Source organism: Monodon monoceros, unplaced genomic scaffold (genome assembly GCF_005190385.1).
Source record: "Monodon monoceros isolate NGI ecotype Baffin Bay Population unplaced genomic scaffold, NGI_Narwhal_1 Super_Scaffold_7, whole genome shotgun sequence".
Lineage (NCBI taxonomy): Eukaryota > Metazoa > Chordata > Mammalia > Artiodactyla > Monodontidae > Monodon > Monodon monoceros.
Window position 1 is genome coordinate 96,054,380 of NW_021703784.1, and position 19,084 is coordinate 96,073,463.

The 19,084-nt window shown below is 42.1% G+C and overlaps 2 pseudogenes; both read right to left on the reverse strand.

Annotated features, from left to right (window-relative positions):
* Window positions 1-670: 670 nt before the first annotated feature.
* On the reverse strand, window positions 671-7,848 carry LOC114887611 (annotated as a pseudogene).
* A 7,112-nt stretch (window positions 7,849-14,960) lies between these two features.
* On the reverse strand, window positions 14,961-15,886 carry LOC114887668 (annotated as a pseudogene).
* Between the last annotated feature and the right edge of the window lie 3,198 nt (window positions 15,887-19,084).

The window sequence follows — 19,084 nt, forward strand, 5'->3', positions numbered from 1 at the left end:
ATCCAGGATGTAGAGGATTGCCACTTGAAAGGTAGATATTAGCATCCCGGAGATATTAAGAACCACTTGGGAAGATGTAAGTGGAAGAGTAGCTAAAAGGAAGCACCTCTCCCTCTACAACTCTAATCTGTACCAATTGGAAATTCCACTGGGTTCACAGTCCTTTTCATTACCTTCCTCATAATGAGTTGGCAGGTTATCCATACCATAAGAAAACCCCTTATTCTTTCATTAGTATGATTCCCAGCTATGATCTTCCATAAAGAGTAAAAGTCAATATTAATGAGCACAGAGACAAAAAAGATAAAAAAGGGGAAACTGGAAAACTCAAGCATGGTTGAGTTGGGGAATGGGAGGCTGGATATGGTGGCCAGTTTACTATGACTATGCTATCTTTTGGCTCTGTGATATCAGAGAGTAGCACTCTGGCCCTGAGGGTTTGGCGGATGGACTAAAGAGGAAGAGGGGAAGAAAAGAGAGGCAGAGGGAGCCATCCAAAAAATGTCACCAAACTTAGTTTTCCTTGCAGAGCTGGTAGTTCTTGCTCACTTCTCAGGTGCCAGCGAAAGGCACCTACCGTTCATTCTTGAGGGCAAGCACCATATGGTATTGATGCTTATCAGAGCCTGAAGATCTGGGGAGAATATGGGTCAGGATGAAGGACCCTCATCTAAGCTACCTCCCTCAGGAACTGGATTTTACAAATGACTTTTCTGATTGCAGCTTTTACGTCTTTGTTCCTCAAACTGTAGATCAAAGCGTTCAGCATGGGGATGACCACAGTGTAAAAGACAGACACAGTCTTGTCCTTCTCTGGGGATTTGTCTGAGTTACTTCTCTGGTACATGAAGGTAAGTGTCCCGAAGAAGAGAACAGCAGAGGCGCAGGTGGGGAAGGTCTTGGCTCTCCCACCAGCAGACTTCACTCTCAGGATTGTCCTGATGATGAGCATGTAGGAGACCAGAATGATCACGGCATTGGCCAGGAACATGAGTTTGGCAAAAAAGAGGATGACAATCTCACTTTGTGTCATGTTGCTGCAGGCAAGCTTCAGCAGTGGTGGGAGATCGCAGAAGAAGAAGTTGATCTGACTGTCATCACAGGAGGAGAGGGTAAAGATGCACGTGGTATGCAGGATGGCTCCCGATACCCCACAGACATAGGCCCGGCCAAAAAGCCCCTACAGATGCCCAAGTAATTGCTACGTTATAGAGCGATGGGTTGCTAATGGCAACAAAGCGGTCATAGGCCATTACTGCCAGCAGGTAACACTCTGTGCCTGCACAGATGGTGAAGAAGAAGAACTGGGCCACAGGAGATGACCGTTTGGCTTGTGGTCAGTGTGGCTGGGACCTGAAGGGTGATGACCAAAGTATAGCAGGCATCTGGCAGGGCAAGATGGCTCATGCAGAAGTACACTGGGGTGTGGAGTTGAGTGTCCATTTGGATTAGAATAAACATTCCCACATTTCCCAGATGGGTGACAAGATAGAAGACGAGAAACATCAGGAAGAGTGGAACGGCCGGTTCAGGGTGATATGTGAAACCCACAAGAATGAACTCTGTCACAGTGGTGAGATTTCTTTTGGCCGTAGGCTCCACATGGCTGGGTGGCCTGAGGAGAATGGAAGTAGAGATTCCAGAGCTGAAGGCCTTTGTCCTCTTCAGTGTCAGACCTTAGGTGAAAACCTCAGATATTTTTCTGCTCAGAGAGAGAAGAGAATGTTGTCATTTTAAGAATCTACAACTGGCAGTGACTATGGAGAGTGTTTGCCTATCTCTGCATCCCTCCTGAAAATGGAATTTGGGTAGGTATTTCTTCAGGTTCACTTGCTTATTGTCTGTGACTTTCTTTCAGAACAGAGAACTTTAGACTATCAAGACTGGAAGGGACCAATCTGGAGTCTCTCTCTTTTAGAATATTCCCAACAAATTGTCATGTAGCCCAGGTGTACACCAGGGCTGACACATATGGATTCTAAGGCTGTGCCCTGTTAACTCCTGGCAGGGCCATTTGTATAGACTGTGATGTGAATGATGCCTCCAGAGTGGTCAGATGCAGAATCCTGTGTTACGTGATGGGGTCTTTCTGGGCACTCTGCCTTTGGAATATTCTCCCTGTTGGGAAAGCCACAGTGCTCTTTCTGCATCTTCTTTTTTATTTTTATTTTTTTTACATCTTTTTTGGAGTATAATTGCTTTACAATGGTGTGTTAGTTTCTGCTGTATAACAAAGTGAATCAGTTATACATATACTTATGTTCCCATATCTCTTCCCTCTTGTGTCTCCCTCCCCCCCACCCTCCCTATCCCACCCCTCTAGGTGGTCACAAAGCACTGAGCTGATCTCCCTGTGCTATGCGGCTGCTTCCCACTAGCTATCTACCTTACTTTTGGTAGTGTATACATATCCATGCCACTCTCTCGCTTTGTCACAGCTTACCCCTCCCCCTCCCCGTATCGTCAAGTCCATTCTCTAGTAGGTCTGTGTCTTTATTCCTGTCTTACCCCAGGTTCTTCATGACATTTTTTTTTCTTTCTGTATCTTCTACACATTAGTATTATGCTCGATTCTGCATGTTGAGTAAAACCCCTCTCTCCCAAGACAGTTATTATACCTACTCGTATCTAGTCTCCTATTCTCCAAGTCAAACATTTGCAGTCATTTCAGCAACTCCTGGTGAGCCCTTTCATAATCCATTTCTGCTCTCCTGTGAACAAGGTTATCGTCTGTCTTGGATCTCTTTCTTGAGGGTCCTTGAGAGAAAGTGATTCTGTGAAAACCATTAGATTTATGGAGCCCTTATTCTGTGTTGGACATTTCCACATTAATTGGCTGATTTCTGTCAATAATCCTGAAATAGCCGTTATGAATTTCACGCTTGAAATGTGTAAGCTGAGGGTCAGGAACTTAAAGTGGCTTTTGTCAAAGAATAAATTGCAAGTGCCGAAGCCAGGATTTAAGCTATGGTGTCACAACCCTAGGGCACTGCTTGTTTCATTAATTTTTAGCCTTTGTAGTCTAGAAGTAGCTCACAGAGAGGGGGTTTATAGAATTTGGTAGAACCAGTTTCCTGTAGAAATCAGGTTGATTCTTCACTTTCTGGTGGTGGAATGAGTTCTTTTGTTAGCTATTGATTGCTCTGGGCTCTGTTCTCCAGGATGATACCTCTAGGGGTTGAGGGTGGAGGCTGCTCCATCAGGGATTCTGAGACTCATGGGGAGGCTGGTTGGAGTCAGGGTTAAAGACTTGTTTGTGAACTATGGGGTTCTCACTAGCCGTAGAACTTCCACGGAACATTTCAGTTTTGATCCTGAGAATTCCATGGCTCATAGGCAAAATCAAAGTCCTGGTGTTTCAGACACAGAATACCAGGTCCACCAAGTTTCTAACAATTAACTTATCAAAGTAAGGTATGGAGACGGATGCCTACCAAATGTACTGATTAGCGGTAGCTTGAGTATGGACCACCCTGGTTTATTCCATTGCTCCCATCTTCTTTGATCTTAAACATCTTTCTTCCAGAACACTGCTGTTACTGTGATATTTCTGCGCTCCAACCACCTGCTTCTTTCTGTCCCTCTGTTAAATGTTTCCCATCATTTTTCTCTTCTCTGCTTCCTCATAACTTTGACTTATACATCGTTGTGGCTATTCACCCCATGGAAGTTCATCATCTTTAGCTCTATTGAAAAACTGAAAAATTATTTCAGTTTTTTTTTAGTTCAAATACTTTAAAAAGGGAATTTCATTTATCCAGCTGCCTTTTTGAGAGCCAGTCCAAAAGTTAAAAAGTTGAAATTATATAGCCAGCCTACATATTAACTGTCTGCTGTGTCCAAAGGGTCAGTTACGTGATACAAAACATAGCTTCAAGCCTTCAGGTGGGTTGTGGAAAGCACCGGCATTGTGACATCTCTTTGAGACCCGAGTCTCGAAAACTCAGTTTGGAAACTACTGGTATAGACATCCTGAATTTGCACTCACATCTATTGTTCTGTTCCATGGCTCAATACATCCTTCTTTCAAAGCAGAATTCTTTATCCTTATTTAGCCACAGAATCTTCTCTTCCTTCTTTCCACAGAGATGGAAATTTAGAGACATGGAACCCATGCTTTAGGACGCACTTAACTAGATGTCCTCTAACAATTTTTTTGCTATGCTTATATCTGAAGCTCAAGATTATAAATATAAGTTTCTTTGAAGCTTTTAAAAGATTACTCTGAATATTTCAATATTTGGACTAGACAGCCAGCACATTCAGATTGCTAAACAACCATATGCTTTAGAGACTTATAGCAGCATCCCCCTGCTTGGTAGGATTTGGACTGGCCAATCCCACCATCTTTTTTCAGAACAGTCATGACCTTTCAGTCCAGCCCTTGGACATGTTCCACAACATTTGCATAACTTAGTTCACACGGCCTGAGAATAGACACCATCATGCCCTCGTTGACCTAAAAAGAAATATTCATCTGGCAGCTTTCTTCTGGATGGTGGTAGCTAAAACGTGTACCTATTCAAAACATTGTCTCAATGGGTAAACCTCACAATGAGAACATTCCTTGAAACTGTGAGTCATTAGCTGTTGTCTGGTAATTTCTGTGTCCATGTCTGTCCAATGTCTGACATTATGTTAGAAGAGCATCTGGGTGACTGGTTTCTCTTTCTCTCCAGGATTTGGGAGGCTCCATAGTTACTGTGCACATGACCCTCAGGATGGGCTCATATGCTCTTCTCCACACTGGTTGGAAATACCTATGACCCTCACACAGAACCCTGGAGTCGGAAAGGACCCTGTGAGGCAGTTCTGTGATTTTCCTGCTCTGCTTGTCAGAGGCCTCAGCCTTTGTGGAGATGCCTCAAGGGACACAGCAGTGGGAAGTAAACGGGAGGCTGACCAGGTGGGGAGCTGCCAACTCAGCCCCAGCTTCAAACAAAGCAGAGTTTCTTTTAACGCTGGTAAACAAACAGGTGCTTCATTTCATTTTGTTTGAAAAGGGCGTTCCAGTGTTAAAAAAAAGATTAACATCTGGTCCAACATGTTCTTTTCATTTAGCAGAAGAGAATATTGAACCTCGGAGAAGAAGTTAACTTTTACCTGATGTGTCAGAAAACATTCCCTCCCAAATTTATCTTGATGGGGCCTCAATACGAGCATCTTATTTGGTGCCTTAGGAGAGGCCATGGAGTTGTGAAAGAACAAAGCAGTCCAGGATGGAGCCACAGGGATGGGAGGATTGCTACGACGTAGTCAGGACACTCAGAGGCCAGGTCACGGAGGTTTCCATCTCATCACCTTCCTCACTGCCCATCCCCTCCTGTAACATCCATTTCTACATTATCTTTTCAAAAGCTTCTTTCAAGGGTCTTTCTCTCTGACCTCACCAGCTGAGACAACCTCCTCAGAGGGATGGGCCTCATCCTTGGCACATGCTCTGAATACCTAGTTATTCAACCATGTGGGTGACAGGGGAGTAATAATATCTCGAGGCCAATTACTGTTCCCTGCACTTGACATATTTGTTGCTAACTGCTGCAACCATCAGTAAGTACGCAGGTCTATGCTTGTTTCACAGAAGACAGAATTAAAGCCTTGGGAAAATAACCTGTGCAAACGGTCACACAGGTGACATTTAAATTTTTTCAAACTTTTGGAAAGCACACTTAATAGTCTCTGGAAAATATATGATCTCCCAACATAGTTACAAGATTTACGTTACCTCATAGGGAAAGAACTGGTCCTTTTGTTCCCGCGAGGAACTTCTATGAAACACTGATGATATTTTTGTTTTCTGAGCAGATCCAAGGAGATTGCTGCTGTGGCGATCTGAAAGCCATAGTAAATGCAATTACCTAATCTTCTTTGGGCTGATTTTATGGATGTGCGGAAACCCACTTTTGAATAAACTCGCAGCAGGTAGCAAGACCAGGCTGTGCACCCAGTTTTATCCAGAGTTCCTGGGCAACATTCAAAGCTTGCAACCTCCAGGTTCTCCAGGTGTCTAACTGTTTTGCCTTCCTGCCCAATTCAGATTGCCTTGTTTCTGAATCGTTGAGTTTTCTGATCCAATTGAATCCTTTGGTGTTTTTAACATCTTACAGGTGTCACCTAAGATGATGCTTCTGGCATGAAGATGGTAATGCTAAACGAAAGATTCACTAGAGAAATTCATATTCATAGAGAAATCAAATTCATAGAGAAATCAAGATTTCTCTATGATTCACTGTGATAATTCACCTGCCTGCAGTGGGGGTTACGTGAGTCCAGACTTGCCTGCAAATCACAAAATGAATGGGACAGGGCTTTATGTTTCTGGGAGAAGTCTTCTGCCTTCAATTAGAGCTGACTCAGGGCTCTCAGTAGGTAAGAAAACAATGGGTCTGGGGATTAAAAAGCTCAGGAGGGTAAGTGGTAGATCCTAAATGACATAATTTCCCATGTTCCTCTCTGTGCTCGTCAGGGACTGAACATCGTCACTTCCATGCCACTTTCTCCAGGGCTGGAAAGAAACGGAGAGACAATCCAGACCTACTTTGATACATTACAGATGAAGGTACAGACCCGGGGGTGGTGGTGCACGTCTTATCCGAGGTCACATAGCTTCTCAGCTGCCAGCTGGAGGGCTGATCAGAAATGATGGTGGAGGATGGCTATGGTCAGGGCGAGGAGACTAGGACCGTGAAACCACAGTCTCACCCATTAGTCTGGTCTGCTCAAGGATTCTGCTTCCTTCCAGACCCAGTTCAAGTCTCCCCACTTCTGGGAAAGCTGGCTAAACCCAATATAGATATTCCCAGCCCTCAGTGAACTGTACCTGGATTTGCTTTCCATTCTATATTGTGGCAGAGTCTGGAGCATCAGGTCTTCTTTAGTTTAAACGTCTGCCTCACAAAATACTCTGTGGGAGAAGGGTTCAGTCCTTTAGCCTATTTATTTTTTTTAAAAAAATTTTATTTTATATTGGAGTATAGTTAATTTACAATGTTGTGTTAGTTTCAGGTGTACAGCAAAGTGATTCAGTTATACATATATCCACTCTTTTTCAGATTCTTTTCCCATATAGGTTGTTATAAAATATTGAGTAGAGTTCCATGTGCTATACAGTAAGTCCTTATTAATTATTTATTTTATATATAGTAGTGTGTATATGTTAATCCCAAACTCCTAATTTATCCATCCCCCCACCTTTCCCCTGTGCTAACCGTAAGTTTGTTTTCTACGTCTGTGAGTCTCTTTCTGTTTTGTAAGTAAGTTCGTTTGTACCATTTTTTAAGATTCCAGATATAAGTGATATCATATGGTATTTTTCTTTCTTTGTCTGACTTACTTCACTTAGTATGATAATCTCTAGGTCCATCCATGTTGCTGCAAATGGCGTTATTTCATTCCTTTTTATCAGCCTATTTAATTTTGAAATAAAGGAAGATCACTTTAATGGTGTTAAATCAGTAATAACAACAGAGCTGGGAAAAGTCATAACTGAGAAGGGGCCTCCTAGGGCCGCTTGATTCCCATTTTGTTGTTGCCAAGGAAAGTGGGGAGGCACATCGTCTGTCTATATGTCACTAAATCATATGTCTTAGTTTGGCTTATTTTTGATCTCTCTCTCTTTGTATGTATATTTGTTTTCTAGTTATTTCTAGTTGGTTGTTTTCTTGAATAAGATAAACATTAATTCTTTTTCCACATAAAAGAAGCCTGGAGATAGGCAGCCCATGGCTGGTATGGTGGATTAGAAATGTCATCAGGGGCTTAGGCCCTTTCTGCTCTGCTGTTTTCTATGCGTGGCTTGTAGCTTCAAGGTCACCTTGGTAGCTGAATGGCAGCCAGGGCCCCAGCCATCACATCCACACTCCAGATCAGAAGAATAAAAACCTAGAGGCAAGTGTTTTGAGTTTTGTGCTATTATAACAATGCTTTATGAACATTCTTGCACCTGCACCCTGGTAGGCATGGGCAAGAGTTTCACCATTGTGCATACTTAGGTCACTGAAATAGCTGAGTCACTGGTTATGTGTATCTTTGATTTTTAAAGGATAATGCCAAACTGTTTAACAAAATTGTTAGGCTAATTTATACTACCCATTTTCCATATCCTTGTCAATATAGTGGTGTCATACTCTTTAATTTTTGCTAATCTAACGAGCGTACTGTGGTTTCAGTTGGCATTTTCCTGATTACTAACGAGAAGAAACATCTCTTCATAGGTTTATTGGCTATTTGGATAGTCTCTTTTGTGAATTACCTGTTTGAGCCATCTTTTCTTAGTGATTTTTAAGTACACGCACGGGCACGTGCGTGTGCGCGCGCGCACACACACACACACACAATATAATAGTCCTTGTTGATTGTGTGTCTTAAAAAGATCTTTTCCTATTCTGTGTTTTGACCTTTCATCTTCTTAATCATGTGTTTTAATGAACAGAACCTCTTTAATGAATACTGACACATTTAGGGATAAATTTATGATTAATGCTTTTTTTTTTTACATATATGAAATTCTTCCACATAATGAGGTTATGAGAATATTCTCCTCTATTATTTTATAAAACTTTTATTAACTTCCCTTTTATATTTAGTTCTTTAGTCTACTATGAATTCATTTTTGTGTGTGGTGAGAGGTAGAGGTCTGTATCAGTTAGGGTACTTACAAGTAACAGATGGCACATTCAACTTGGATAATGTCTAGTAAAGTCACTATTTAAAAAAGGTGTGGACAAGATTTAAGAAAACCAAGATGGGATGATGCGGTACCTCACAGCTAGTAACAGAGGGAAACCATTACCAGTCTTACAAGTCGTCATTCATATTGTGGCTTTTTGACCTTCAACCGGCGACTTCCAACATCACTGTGTTCAATTGCCTCAAGCCAGCAGAATGGGAAGGAGCATGGCTTGTTGGAAATGGTCTACACCATTTATTCAAACATTCTATTGGCTAAACTCTCAGCTACATGTCTATACTTAGCTGCAAAGGAGGCTGGTTAAAAGTCTAGTTTTTTAACCAGTCCTAGCTGAATAACATGAATCATTTGGGGTCAGAGGGCAAACTGTGGTAGGCAGCCCCTTAGATGGCTCCTGATGATTCCTGCCCTCTGGTATTCACGTCTTTGAGTAATTTCCCTCTCTTGGGAATGGCCTGGATTTAGTGACTCACCTTTAGTAAATAAGATGTGGTGGGATGTTACTTTTGAGATTAAGTTTCAAGAAGACTGTGGTGGGCAATTCGTTCAGAGGAAAGTCATCTGTCATGTTGTGAGCTGCCTCACGGGGAGGTCCACGTAGCAAGGAACTGACATATTTGGCTATCAGTGGGGAAGGATCCAAGTCTTCCCAAATCCATGCCTTAACTTTCAGCCCTTGCCAACATGTTAATTACAGCTTTGTGAGAGACCCTGAGCCAAAGACATCCAGCTAACCTGTGTCTGGATTCCTGCCCCTACAGAAGCTGCAATAGGAAAGGTTTGCTGCTTTAAGCTGCAAAGTGGACAACAATAGACAACAATAGACAGTGACATGCAGTAGGGGAACTGTTGTTCTATAGGCTCACGGGGAGATGCTATCGATGGCAAACAGAGCTTCCATACTCTGCTTACGTCTTGGGGTTCTTTTTTCCCCTTGGATGTTTAGCCTTTGATTTCTTAGTATCTTTTCACCTTTTTATTTTATCTTTTTACATGTTTTTCAGGAGCCAGCTTGGTCAGAAAATCCTAGTCCCCCGTATTGCCAGAAATAGAAGTCCTGTTCATTTAAATCTTTCTGCTTTTCAATAGATCTTTCTTGAGCACCTACTGTGATTCAGGAGGTGCACTAAAAATAGCAATTCTTGCCTCCATGGAACGTACATTTTACTGGGGGTGGGGATAAAAAACAAACATGCAGTTACATATCAGGCGTTGTTGTGTCTTGAAGAATAAAATAGCAGGGTAGGGGGATAGACAGTGACATGCAGTAGGGGAGCTGTTGTTCTAGATATGGTGGTCAAGAAAGGTTTCTCCCAAATGAGGCAACATTTCCGCAGAGACATGAATAAAGTAAATGAATGGGTCTTGTAGGTTGATAATGGGTTGGGGGGGGCGAGGAGAATGCTTGTGTAGAGAGTTTCTCCTTTGTAGGTCTGCAGAGGATGCTGGGAAGCAGGCATGGATCTCTCATTCCTTTTATTTCAGAGGGGTTGAATGTAGGGAACTTGGACACCGCTTGGTGGATTGTGGATCTGAGAATCATTGTTGCTCTCAGTCTCTCAGACATCAATAGAGCTGTCTTAACTGGGACAAGCCCCATGGCTGATGCTGACTTAAAGGCCCAGGTCCTATCTTAGCCATCACAGAGAATAGGGTCCGTGTACGTTCTGAATAAATTTTTATTGAATAACCATTACATGCAATCTCTTCCAGCTTCTATCTATCCAGCTGCTTAGCCAAGAACTGGCAAGTGTATAGGGATTGAGGCTGAGTAAAGTTCTCTCCTTGTTAAATAGGTCTTTTATTTTATTTATTTTGTCTTCTCTTACCTATGACCTTTGAATGTCTCTTCACATGACTCCCAAGTTCCTAAGCAGGAAAAACCATCTTTTATGATTCCTGGAGAAAGAGCCTAATGAATAAGGCTATTTTTTTGTTGTTGTTGGGAGAAATTTATTTATTTATTTATAATTTAATTTTTATTTTATATTGGAGTACGGTTGATTCACAGTGTTGTTTTAGTTTCAGGTGTCCTGCAAAGTGATTCAGGGGCCATTTTGCCTTAAGTCACTCTGTACCAGAGAAGGGACAATTGTTTATAAAATGGTGTTCAAAGGTGATATAAGAGAGTAGATAAGACTAGAGTTTCTGGGACCTGAGTCCCTGAGCTCAAATCAAGAGGCTTGCTTCCGTGACCCTGGACAACTTATCTTCTCTATGTCTTATTTTCCCCATCCCTACGTGGGGATAATAATTGCACCTACACCATAGGGTTGCTAAGGGATCATAGAGTTGTTAAATACATCTAAAAGTTTTCAGAATAGTGTCTGACATATAATAGGTGCTCTGTTACTCTTAGCTGTATTAATAATAATAATAATATTTTATTAGGAGCTAGGACAATGAGTTACTAGGTTCTTTAGGTTGTAAAAGAGACCATTCAGATTATCTAGTAGAATATGCGTCTATGGTTAAGACTTTTATGCTCCAAAAAGGAGACAGGGGTTTCTTGGGGGGACCTATTGGGAGTGCTAGAACTCAGTCTGGAACATAACTCAAGATTTGGAAAGATCTAGTGTAGCACTAGGGACTGGTTTATATGGCTGCCTCCTCAGCGTCTGACATTTGCTCATTTCCTCTCTGGTCTGTCCGTAAACATGACTCAGCCATTCTCTCCATAGCTTATCATCATTTGTGAGTCTCATTTCTCAGCTAACTTAGTCTTTTCCCATATTTTTCAGTTTAAATCCTCAAGGGGGAGATACTTTTTTTTAAAAAAATAATTAATTAATTAATTTTTGGTTGCGTTGGGTCCTCGTTGCTGCGCACGACTTTCTTTTTAGTTGTGGCGAGCAGGGGCTACTCTTCATTGTGGTGCGCGGACTTATTGCGGTGGCTTCTCTTGTTGCGGAACACGGGTTCTAGGTGCGCGGGCTTCAGTAGTTGTGGCACGTGGGCTCAGTAGTTGTGGTTCGCGGGCTCTAGAGCACAGGCTCAGTAGTTGTGGTGCAGGGGCTTAGTTGCTCTGTGGCATGTGGGATCTTCCTGGACCAGGGCTCGAACATGTGTCCCCTGCATAGGCAGGTGGATTCTCAACCACTGCGCCACCAGGGAAGCCCAAGGGGGAGATATTTTTATTGCTCTTGCTTAGTAATCTTACGGCTCTAGAGCATCTCATGGCTCTCTACTCTGTTCACGCATTGATGAAACCTGGGTCAGGGGCTTATTCTAGTCTGATCACTTGAAGGGGAAGGTCAAGTGCTACAACAGTGGTTACCTAAGCTGTGAGTGGGGAAGTTTCTCCTGCAATGAGAAAATGATAGAAGTATAGACACACTCTTCATTTACTTTATTTACTGAGTCTCATAATGAGACCCAGTCCTTTCTTTATTCAAAGAGTATAGATATAATCAGTGCCAATGAGGGCAGATCTGCTGTAACATACTGGAGAACTCCTTTCCATTAGAATTCTATAAGTATGGAATCCTTTGGCCCTGATGACCAAGCTTGAACTAGTCCCCAAAGGGGAATTTATTGTAGGATTCCAACGTGCCTTAAGGAAGCAAGAAAATAACTGTGGCTGCTTCTTAGTACAAATGGGAAGTAGGAAATAGAAACTGTTAGAGCTCTTAGTCTTTTTTGTTGCAGATTCTCTTTGAATAACGACTTCATTTTTGCCCCTCTCTTGACTTCTCTACTTTGGACAATCGGGTCTCCTATGCTAAATCTCTTTTACATGTTGAACTTCATAATGCCCATGGAAAAATTTTTATTAAACCTAACGTGGGTCAGGTGCTCACTTCTGAACAAATCAGCTGTAGGTAGGGTGAAGGGCCATCTTAATAAAATGGTTGTTCACATATAGAAGGGCATGGAGGATCAACTTCTCATAAATTCAAGATTGGTTAGAGGGGTTCATTGGGCACACAACAAGACATTCAGTGAAAAAGACATCATTTGGCTACCCTTGACTATGTGGGATGTAAACAAATGCACTCTCCCCTTCCATCCCCCAAGTTAAACACCCATATTGATTTTATTTCTTGGGTGAAAAGGATTTATATTCACCTTCCCGAATTCATTCTCTTGCCCTATCATTTGTTCATGATCTCCTTACTATTTGTTCATGGCCATGGAATTGTGGCAAGGCCCAGGGTTGATATCGGAAAGTGAGGGAAAGGGAAGGGAAGAGAAAAATATATATTGAGCAATTAATTGGTGCTAGATTTCTTAGTCATCACCTTATTTAATTTTTACCATACACTCTTAAATTAGGAGTTGTTACATTTGTTTTAGACGAGGAAATTTAGGATCTGAGAAATTAAACCATTTACCCTAGGTTTCACAGTGAATTAGTGGTAGAATTGGGATTCAGATACAAGCCTGACGTTCCTTGCCTATGCGGCTGTAAACTCTGAACAAAGGGACTTTGAGCAAAGGCCCAAAGGGACTATGAGAAAGTGTTTTCTGAATTCCAAGGTGGGATCTTCTACCTAACCACGTCTTCGCTATTTGCCGCTTCCGTGAGGCTCAAATGAGACCATGCATGTGCCATAAAAATGTGTTCAAAAACAATTATTGAGAATTCATCTGGTCCGAACTCTGGACTTGGAGACAAGTTCAGCAACAAAGAAAACAGACTCTGCCCTGAAGGGTTTTGCAGCCTTGTGCAGGAGTTTCAGTTACTTTCCCCTCTTACCACATCTTTTGCCAGAGAAGATAATATGTGGTTCAGGGTTTTCCTTATACCTGCCTTATACCTACCTTTGCTCTCTGACTTTGCCATTCCTGGAAATAGGATGCTTGGTAGGAGAAAATAGTTCATGAGGCAGGCTATGCGAGTGGAGAGGAGAGGCAATGCACCATATCCTTCAGAAACGTCCCCAAAGGCTTAATTCACCTTGAAGATATCAGAGTAACAACAAAGCGAGAATAACAAAACCTGATTAAGTGATTAAGTGGGAAGGCAATTTGTAAATTTGGAATTTGCAAATTTCATTGTTCTGGAGTGAGCTCTCCAAGGGGAGACAGGAATGTCTAGAATGGTGAAGATGAAGGCTCATTTTTTTTTTTTTTTTTTTGCGGTACGTGGGCCTCTCACTGTTGTGGCCTCTCCCGTTGTTGGAGCACAGGCTCCAGATGCGCAGGCTCAGTGGCCATGGCTCACGGGCCCAGCCACTCCGCGGCATGTGGGATCCTCCCGGACCGGGGCACGAACCCGTGTCCCCTGCATCGGCAGGCGGACTCTCAACCACTGAGCCACCAGGGAAGCCTGAAGGCTCATTTCTTAAACACTCCCTTCCCTTGGCCATTAAGAGACTCAGTTTTGTCTTACACAACACTCCTCCCTTACTGAGGTGATCAGTCACTCACGCATTTAAAAAAAAAAAAAAAAAGACTATTTAGTTTTATCCACAGGGATCTCCTGATATAATCCTTGTCCCAGAAAAAAAGGCAGTATTGATGAGAGCAAAACTGAGAGAGAAAGGATGGGAAACCCAAGCATGCAAAGAGTATTGGGCTGGATTGAGATTAATTGAAGACCTCTGGGGACTCTGAGATTCTGTAAATTATGATGTCAGTGAGCAGTATGAGACTTCTGGGTTCTTAGGAATGGACTGGAGGTGGGAGAGGGGGAAGAAAGTATATTTGAATTGCTGGAAATCAATGTTATCACATTTGCAGTTAAAAGTTTTTAAAAAGATCTTTTACTGAAGTATAGTTGATTTACAAAGTAGTGTTAATTTCTGCTGTACAGCAAAGTGATTCACTTATACATCAATATACATTCTTTTTTCATGTTCTTTTCCATGATGGTTTATCACAGGATATTAAATATAGTTCCCTGTGCTACACAGTAGGACCTTGTTGTTTATCCATCCTATATACAATAGTTTGCATCTACCAACCCCAAACTCCCACTCCATCCCTCCCCCACCCTTCCTCACCCTTGGCCACCACAAGTCTGCTCTCTATGTCTGTGAGTCTGTTTCTGTTTCGTAGATAAGTTCATGTGTGTCATATTTTACATTCCACATATAAGTGATATCATATGGTATTTGTCTTTCTCTTTCTGACTTACCTCACTTTGTATGATAATCTCTAGTTCCAACCATGTTGCTGTAGATTTGCAGTTTTTCTTGTGTGCCTGTGGTACCTCTCTACCTTCTTTTTGTTTGTGGGTACCGGTTGCATATACTGCTGGTGCCTATTAGGATATATTAATACGGGAAAAAAAATGGACCAAGATGAGAGGTCCTTACACCCAGATCTACACACTCTGTGACACTTGGAATCTACCAGTGACCTTTCTGAAGGCCGCTTTCACATCCTTATTTCTCAGGCTGTATATCACAGGGCTCAGCATGGGGATGACCACACTGTAGAAGACAGACACTACCTTGTCTTCCTCAAGGGATTTGCCTGAACCACTCTGCAGATACATGAAGATGAGGGTCCCAAAGAAAACGGCCACAGCAGTGAGCTGGGAGGAGCATGTGGAGAAAGCCTTAACCCTGCCACCTGAAGAGTTCACCCTCAAAATGGTCTTGATGCTAAGCAGGTAGGAAATCAGGATGACCAAGGCATTGGCCAAAATCACAAAGTTGCCAAAGAAGACAACGACAGTCTCAGTGTTTGTTGTGTCACTGCAGGCAAGCTTCGGAAGAAGAAGTTGATCTGATTGTTATCACAGAAGGAGAGGGTGAAAGTACACATGGTACGCAGGATGGACCTCGCTACCCCGTAGACTTAGGCTCCCAGCACTAGACTCCAGCAGATCCTGGGATGCATGACCACAGTGTAGAGCAGTGGGTTGCTAATAGCCACATAGCGATCACAGGCCATCACAGCCAGCAGGGAACACTCTGTGCCTGCACAAATGGTGAAGAAAAAGAACTGGGAAGCACACTGGCCATAGGAGATGACTGTCCTGCCTGTGGAGAGTGTGGCCAGGATCTGAGGGGTGATGGCCGAGGTGTAGCAGATGTCTAGCAGGGAGAGGTGACTCAGAAGGAAGTACGTTGGGTGTGGAGTTGGACATCCTCTTGGATCAGAATCATCATCCCTATATTCCCCAGAAGGGTGACTAGATAGAAACTCAGAAACACCAGGAAGAGGGGAATCTCCAGCTTAAGGTAGCCAGTAAAAGCCCATAAGGATGAACTCAGTTACTATGGTGAAATTATTCTTGGCCATGGATTCCACATAGACTGTTGATCTGAGGCTGAGAATGAAATGAAAAAAAAAAATCCCAGAATCGAAAGACTGATGTTTTCTCTCTGGTAGAAGTTAGGTTTATATTTCTGGGCAAATGTACAGAGATTGTTTCTGAGAAATCTTACACCCGGCTGAGTCTTCTCTGGCATCCTGCATTTTTTGGAAGCTGAGCCATGAGCGGGTGTTTCTAATTCAAATTAACTCTGGTTTATATTTGGAAATTCCTGTGAAGATAGGAGACACATAGACTCCGAGATTGGAGTCTTCTCTGCTGCACACCCTCCACGTGCTTGTACGGTTGCCTTGTGAGCTTCTATCTGTGGACAGCTCTACCTGTTAGTTCTCTTTTTGTATCTGGATTCTTTCTCTTTATATTCTATGCATTGACTTTAGTTTCGCCTCTTCCAGACACAGCTGTTCTAATCCCTTTTTCTCAGGAAAGTGTTTCAGAAGTTGGAGGATGACAACTCTGCTCTTTATGTGAACTATTCTCTCATATTACCCATTGATATATATTTTTCTTATTATCTAATTCAGCGTGTGGTCAAAAATTGCTTAGTCAGTTGGTATTAAAAGATGTTTAAGGGTACAAACTAGCAACTAGTAGATAAATAAGTTCTGGAGATCTAGGCCACAGCACAGTGATTATAGTTGAAATACTGTGTTGTAAACGTCAAAGTTGCTGAGAGACTTGATTGTTCTCACCACAAAGAAGACGTGATAGTTATGGGACATGATAGAGGTGTTAGCTTATGCTATGGTGGCAATCATATTGCAATATATGTGTATCAAACCAACACATTGTACAACTTAAACTTACACACTGTTATATGTCAATTACATCTCAGCATCAATAAAAAAACTGAAAGTCTTTTTCTCCATTTTAATCTTTACCACTTTAATCTTTCCTCTAGCTCTCATCAGTGGTCACTAGTGGGAGGGAGACACTGACATATCATGTAAAACATAGCCTCCTTGAGCTGTTCCCTCCACCCCACTCCAGCAGCCTGGCCTGGGGATGAGTTATGTTCTTTGGAAGGCCCTTTTGGTATGGTCAAGATCCATGGCTACCGTCTCTAGGACAAACACTGACTAGCTGAATAACCTTCAGAAGTTCACTTTCCCTCCTTGGGCTTTACTTTCTGTCCTGAAAAATGGTAGGGCTAGATTATATGATCATTAAAGTTCTTTTGCTCTCACAGTCCATGATTTGTATGTCTAGGTGTATGGGCTAAATGAGGCTCCTGAAAGAATTTTCCTAACATCTGTACTATGTAATGTGTATACTCTAGCTACTAATTACTGAGTATATTAAATATGCAGGCACGATTTCAAGTGATTGATAGATACTTAAACATATCATGGAATCTTGAATCCAAAGATTCAAGGAAATCTTGAATATTTCCCAGTTCCTTGAATCAGGAACTGGGGCATATTAACCATATTCCCCAGTTCCTGATAAACCATCATTATTGAACAGGGCAAGGTCTTTCTTCATATTATTTTCCCTCCTATCCTTCCGTCCTCAATCCTTCCCCAACCCCTCATAGGGATCTACTTTAGTATATGTGAAATATATATCATCCCATGTTTATTCCTTTTATATTTATTTAGAAATATGTGTATCTTTATTTTTTTTAATATTTATTTTATTTAGTTATTTGGTTGTGCCGGGTCTTAGTTGTGGCAGGTGGGTTCCTTGGTTGCGGCTCGCTGGCTCCTTAGTTGTGGCATGCGAACTCTTTAGTTGTGGCATGCATGTGAGATTTAGTTCCCTGACCAGGGATCGAACCTGGGCCCCCTGCATTGGGAGCTCAGAGTCTTAACCACTGCTCCAGCAGGGAAGTCCCAGAAATATGTGTATCTTTAAAAAAATATAGTGATTTTAGTGTGTTTTAAATTTTACATGCATGATCTTTTTTGTGTCTTTTCCCACATATAGCACATCTTTGTGATTTATCCATGTTATGTAGGTAAATCTAGTTTGTTATTTCTGATTTTATTATGGTTTTCTTGTGTGCTTACAGCCCACTTACTTACCCTTTCCACTAAAAACTTTGGAGCTTTGCATATATTATCTTGTTTAATCCTGGAAATAGTCCTTCAAGGGCTGTTATCTTATTTTTCACTAATGAGGAATTTGAACTTCTGGGAGATTAATTTGTCTAAGGTCACCCAGTTTAATAAGTGGAAGATGTGTGTTCCGAACAATATTGGTTTGATGGCAAATTCTCTGCTCTTTTGCTATGAATTTATTTTGCCGCCTTCCTACATTTAACTACATATTTATGATTTATGGAATCAAAGAAATCTACCTGCAGTTCTTTAGATAATCAGATCCTTCCTACTTTCAAGTCATGAGTAAACTTGGTTAATTTCAATATCTTTCTCAACCTCTAATTCTGAAACTGTCATAGTCCATTTTCGATCCATCTCATGGTGAGATCCCAGGGTTCCCTCTGATTTAGGGACAAGATTGTTCGATGCACACGACCAGAGATTAGGTGGCAGATCATCTGGGTACAAATGCAGTCACACAGGGTTTGTGCCACAGGCAATACCCAACTCATAATTTAGCCCTAATCCTTCCGGCAGCCCTTTAAGTTGGGTATAGCCATGACTATTTGATGGAAGAGTAAAAGGAGGCTCAGAGATGTTAAGGAGGTTGCCCAACTTGCCACACACCTAGGAAGAAAGAAAATCAACATTTCAATCTGGGACTTTCTAACTCCAAATGTGGTGCTCTTTCTGCCTCATTGTGCTCTCTTCATAGGGGAGCAGAATTACCTTTTCTTCAGACCCAAGTCTCAACTTTTAAATGGTAGCACCTCTAAGACTATTAGGCAAATACTCAACTTCTAGGGGAGAAAAGGGTTAAGTTCGGTTTTGGAGTTTCTTGGTGGTCCACATCTTTTCTTCTTTTTCCTTGTTTTTGGGTTAAGACAGACTTAGTTGGCCCATATCCCTCCTTTGGTACGTTCTTGGGAAAATTGCTTACCCAATTAGAATCTCAACTTTCTCAATAATAAAATGGGAAAATAATTGGGGCTTCCCTGGTGGCGCAGTGGTTGAGAGTCCGCCTACCGCTGCAGGGGACACGGGTTCGTGCCCCAGTCCGGGAAGATCCTACATGCCGCGGAGTGGCTGGGCCCGTGAGCCATGGCCGCTGAGCCTGCA